Source organism: Cololabis saira, chromosome 3 (genome assembly GCF_033807715.1).
Source record: "Cololabis saira isolate AMF1-May2022 chromosome 3, fColSai1.1, whole genome shotgun sequence".
NCBI lineage: Eukaryota > Metazoa > Chordata > Actinopteri > Beloniformes > Belonidae > Cololabis > Cololabis saira.
The window spans coordinates 1,755,313-1,761,136 of NC_084589.1; the positions used below are offsets into that span (position 1 = coordinate 1,755,313).

A 5,824-nucleotide genomic window follows, 5' to 3' on the forward strand; every position below is an offset into this window, starting at 1 on the left:
CAAACGAGGATTTCATGCCATCGCCGGATTCCCAAACATAATTGGAGCCATAGATTGCACCCACATTGCCATAAAAGCACCATCACGCAATGAATTCAGTTACGTCAACAGGAAAGGATTTCATTCAATAAATACACAAATAATCTGCAATGCAAATATGTCTCTGACAAACGTTGTTTCCCGGTGGCCTCGAGGAACGCACGACTCGTTCATTCTGCAGAACAGCTGTTGGTTTGGACCTCCAAGCAGGAGCTGTTGAGGATGGCTGGCTTATCGGTGAGTGTTGCAACATTTCGAAATTATTTTCTGGGCGTCGTATGGCTTATTATAACATCTCTATAGGTGATCGGGGATATCCACTAAAGCCATGTCTGATGACCCCCGTACCCAACCCGAGGACCCCGCAGGAGCAGCACTACAACCGGGCCCATGCACGCTCAAGAACCGTTGTTGAACGCACAATAGGCCTGCTAAAAGGCTGATGGCTGTGCCTGTCCAGCGCGGGGGGGACACTGCAGTATAGGCCTGAAAAAGTCTGCAACATCATCTTGGCTTGCTCTGTGCTTCACAACGTAGCCATCAGACAAGGTGTCCCTCTGCAGGAACCCCCCAGAGCAGACGAGCCCATGCCCGACGCAGAGCCTTTCCCACCCCCTAATGCTGCTGCCATTCAAACGAGAGAGAGGATCATACAGGGATTTTAGGTAAGTCTGTATGGAGCCAGATCAAGGCCAAACGTTTTGTGATTGAAAAACTGAGATTTGAACCTGAGATTTGAACAAGTTTTGATCATGAACTTATGTTTCTACCGTTTCTTTTTTCAGTATCAGATCCTTTTTTCAGATCACAAAGAAAGGTACATGATCAAAACTTGAATTTTCAGGTTCAAATCTCAGTTTTTCAATTACAAACCTTTTTGCCTTGATTTGGCTGCATAGGTCTGCCTGTTAGCCGATCTTTGAAAAGTGAGAGATTTCGGATCGACGGTGTGCGTGGGAAAATAATGTCAACATCATTCAACATGTTTTACTTTATTTCTTCAACATCTGCGCTGCGCATGCAGCATCTGTTTCAGAGATTGGTTCATCTGAAGCAGGGTGTTAGATATGGTGCTCAGTTGATCCCTTATGTCATTGATGGATCTGGTGGTGTCCTCCTGATTCTGATTCACTGCCTCCGACAGCATCCTCACCCTCCCAGGGCGCACCCAATGGGTTCTGGATGGCCCTGGCTGCTCCTGTTCCTCCAGCTCCTCCTCCGCCTCCGGCTCCTCCTCCGCCTCCAGCTCCTCCTCCGCCTCCAGCTCCTCCTCCAGCTCCTGAGCGCAGGCTGGACTGGCTTGAGTGTCCGAGTTAAAGAAGCATCACATTGTTGTCACATTTATTTTGATTCAAATTCACACATTAAACAGTCTAAATAAATGTTTGTGAAACACCTCAGCTCAGCTTTTTATTTTACCTGCAGTGACTTGTTGATGGTACAGCTGGTGGGAGTGTGTTTGTGTCTCCTCCGGGAATTAGACCACACAGTGCTGTGTCCCCGATGATGCTGGCAACACGGGTATCCATCGCTGACAGCTGCATGGTAGCCTGTCCTCCTCCGGTTGCAGATGTCTCCTGTCGATGGGCTGCGACCCGTTTTTTGGCACCTATTTTGATGTCTGTGTGGATGTGAACAGGTCACACTTGAAAATGAGTCTTCGGACTCAAGTGTTTTATCTGTATAAATAAAGGATAAATAAAAAAAATAAAAATGTCAAACCACTTTTTTTTATCTCTGAGGGTGATCTTGCCTCTGACCCAACGGAATAAACGGCATCAGTGACCTTCTCCCACGCAGCACTCTTCTTTTTATTGGTCACACCTGCATTTAAGTTTCCAAAAAGTATTCTCTGGTTGCTCTCCACTCCTCCCACCAGAACCTCGATCTCAGCGTCGGTGTAATTCCTTTTCCTCGCCCTCTTTGCCATGATTTCGGTGAGGGGGAGGTGCTCGATTCACGCATTTTTGAAGGGAGTGTTGCTGCCATATATGGTTAATTGGAGGCGTTTCTGTATGCAAATGACCCTCACCCGGCGCAAGCACGGCAATTAAGAACAGGTGGGATTTATCATCACTGATGTGCGTACGACCAGCGTCCGCACGTTTAATAAATCCGGATCTTTTTGTACTTGCACACATTCTAAATTTCATTCCTACGACAGAATTTAGAACCTTTTCTACGAACGATTGATAAATCAGGGCCCTGGGGCCTTATGTACTAAGAGTGTGGCGCACAAAAAATGTGCGTTCGCCACTTTCTACGCTCACGGTCGGATGTACAAAGAATGACGTGAACGTAGAAAGTTGCGGTCTTTCACTCACACATTAAGGCTGGCGTACGCACTTTTCTGAGGTTTTGTCCATTAGCGACACTCACTGGTGATGCAGTGAAGTGCAGAATATGAGGAAACTTAACGTCAACAATAAATTCACGACCACACATGAAGGACACGACAGTCCCCACATCACCAAATAAGTGACACACAGGTGGAACTGCACCAATTACATAATTAACCACATGGTCTGAACATATAAAGGTCGCCGCAGGACAACGTAACCTGTGCAAATCTGCTCGTGGTAGATGACTGCAATATTGGCAGGATCAGGAGGGAGCGCGTCTTCAGAGACCACACTGATTTACTGGCCCACGATGATGACTGGCTGTTCAGCCGTTTCAGATTTCCAAGAGCAATCCTCTTGGAACTCTGTGCTGAGTTGGGTCCGAGTTTGGAGAGGGAACAAGGAGGAGCCACGCAATACCTGTCCCCCTGCAAGTGCTGACCACACTTGGTTTCCTGGCGACCGGGTCCTACCAGCGCGAGTTGGCAGACCGGTCAGGAATAAGCCAGTCTGCACTGAGCCGGGTAATGCCAGCTGTATGGGACGGGAATCACGGGATCATCGGCATTTTCGATTTCGATTTTCACAATTCGCAGCGATTGCCGGTTTCCCTAATGTAATCGGTGTGATTGACTGCACACACATTGCAATAAAGGCGCCATCGGTGGATGAATTGTCGTACGTCAATCGCAAAAACTTTCATTCCATCAACGTGCAGATCATATGTGACGCACAGATGCGCTTCACAAATGTTGTGGCAAGGTGGCCTGGCTCGATCCACGACTCCTTCATCCTCAACAACAGCCTGGTGGGGATGAGGCTCCAAGCTGGCAGGATGGATGGCTCCTTGGTGAGTGATCGCTTACAATGTCGACAATAAAGCCACTTCACAGTTCATAAGTGTCCATTGACAACCCGTCAGGTGACAGCGGCTATCCATTGAAGGGGTGGTTGTTGACCCCCCTCACCAACCCCCAGACTGCCCGAGAGCTCGCCTACAACCACGCTCATACCATCACTAAAGCTGTTGTAGAGCGAGCGATCGGGCAGCTGAAATGTCGGTGGTGCTGCCTGGACAGGAGCGGGGCGGGGGGATGCTGCTGTACCGCCCCAACCAGGGGGTGCTGTCTGGACAGGAGCGGGGGGATGCTGCTGTACCGCCCCAACCAGGGGGTGCTGTCTGGACAGGAGCGGGGGGATGCTGCTGTACCGCCCCAACCAGGGGGTGCTGTCTGGACAGGAGCGGGGGGATGCTGCTGTACCGCCGGACAAGGTGGTGCTGTCTGGACAGGAGCGGGGGGATGCTGCTGTACCGCCCTGACAAGGTGGGCCGCATCATTATTGCTTCTGCCACCTTGCACAATCTGGCACCGCCAGAGGTGAGGTGAGGTGAGAGCTGGCAGAGGTGGAGGAGCCAGCAAATGAGCCAGAGCCAGCACCCCCCCTTGTGCAACGCCATGCAGCTGCCATTCGGTCCCGACAACGTGTCATTGACTCACTATAGATGGAAAACTCAGGTTCATCAAGGTTCATTTTTTAACGTCTTTTATTATTTTACTGATCTGCTCAAGTGTGTCAGCCATGCGTGTCATGGTTCTATTTAGTTCCTCAATTCCCCGACTGATCCTGTCATGGATTTCCAGAACTGCCTGCGTCAACATGAGGCCGGTTGGACGGACCTCAGGACCGGAGGCACCGGTGGCGCGGGGTTCCTCAGATGGGAGGGAGGAGGCTGTGACCCCCGAGGTTCCCGGTTTGGCATCATCTGAATAAAATTGTCATATCACTTCAATCACTCGTATTATTTCAATGCAAGCATAAATACGTTTCCTTCACTGTGGGCTATGGTACACTTGGAGTTAATTTACCTTATGTGGATGCTCAAATGAGACGGTGTTGCCCTCACCGACAGGTAGTATGCCTGTGAGGACGGTCTCACCCACAATTGCGCACACGCGCTCCTCAAACGGCGTGAGCTCCTCCGTGCCTGCTCCACCACCCGTCATGGCCGCACTTTGCCGGTGTGCAGCCGCTCTCCTCTTCACCTCCACCTTCATGTCCGACCACTTCTTCTTGATCTCCTGTGTGCTGCGGTGTTCAGAGCCCACAGTGTTTACGGACGCAGCCACAAGCTCCCACTCGCCTTTTTTGCGTTTGGTGTTTATTCCAGAGGACAGGGAACCAAACAGGACGATCTTCCTGGCCTCCACCTCTGTCAGTAGTGTCTCCAGCTCACACTCCGTGTATTTACGCTTTTTAGTTGTTGCTTTCGCCATTTCCAACGTTTATTTGGATGATTTTCACTTGCTGTTTTATACTCTACTATGATCATGAGTCAGGGCGGAGTTTTGCGCTCCCGCATGTGCGCTCAATTCCACGCTGATTGGTACGTACAGAGCAACCTGCGTGGATTTGGGTGTACGCACAGCTTTGTACATCTGAATTGTTTGTTACGTGTAAATTCCACGCTCGGTTTCACGTTGAAATTCACGCACTCTTAGTACATAATCAGAATCAGAATCAGCTTTATTGGCCAGGTTCGAACATTGTCCAACAAGGAATTTGACTCCGGTAATTTCGCTCTTTGGTATTAAAAATAAACAATAAACAATAAACAAATGTATTTCTATGTACAGTATAAACATTTTAAAGGTGCAGCAGTTTGAGGTAGTGAGAATAAGTATAACCTGTTTACAATTTTAACAGACAAATTATACAAAAAATACAAGAAAAAAATTATACAAAAGAAATACAAAAGTGAAAGGTGCAGCAGAGTGAGGCAGACATGATTTAAAGAGGGTGCTAGATGATTTTTTTTTTTATTGCACGTGATTGGTTACTCTGAGACTGTTATTTGTGAGAGTTCATCAGAGCAACCGCTTGGGAGAAGAAACTGTGGTCGTTTCCGAATTCGCATACTGTACTACAAGTATACACTGATTTGGCCAAAGTGTAGTAAGTAGTATGCTGTATGTGAACAGAAGGAAATCTGCAGTGTGCGAAAAATACCTGGATGTTGTACTGATTTGGAAAAAAATCCTCAGCATGCTTCAGACCAGCGTACCTCGTTTACTATATCCCAGAATGCAATGCGGCCTCGGCCGGGCAGCGCTTTTTTCTTTTTTTTCTCAAAGCTTTATTGAGAAAACACGGCGACCGGACAGTGATGTCATGTGAAGGCAGAAAGGACTAATTGCACCGTGGAGAGGGAGAAGGAGGAATATAAATGTAAGTAACTTTAATATATAACCTTTTTAATTCAATTTAGTGTAAGGACAACGATTAAAAATTGTGGGTTTTTAATAGTATGTTAGGTTTTTGTTAGTTATCTTAGCGTGCTTGCTACGTAAATAAAAGTGAACTAAGTGTTATGACAACGTTATATATCGGTAGTTCGTTGTATTTTCATGAAATAACTACTTTTCATTGCTGTGTTTTGACAG

General features: G+C 47.7%; 1 long non-coding RNA gene across 1 annotated transcript; it reads right to left on the reverse strand.

Moving 5' to 3' along the window:
* Positions 1–1,250: 1,250 nt before the first annotated feature.
* LOC133440820 (uncharacterized) lies at positions 1,251–5,453 on the reverse strand. The gene is made up of 3 exons (XR_009782363.1): positions 5,391–5,453; positions 1,459–1,660; positions 1,251–1,338 (listed from the first exon to the last, which is right to left on the reverse strand). It is a non-coding gene; the product is annotated as an uncharacterized LOC133440820 (long non-coding RNA).
* Between the last annotated feature and the right edge of the window lie 371 nt (positions 5,454–5,824).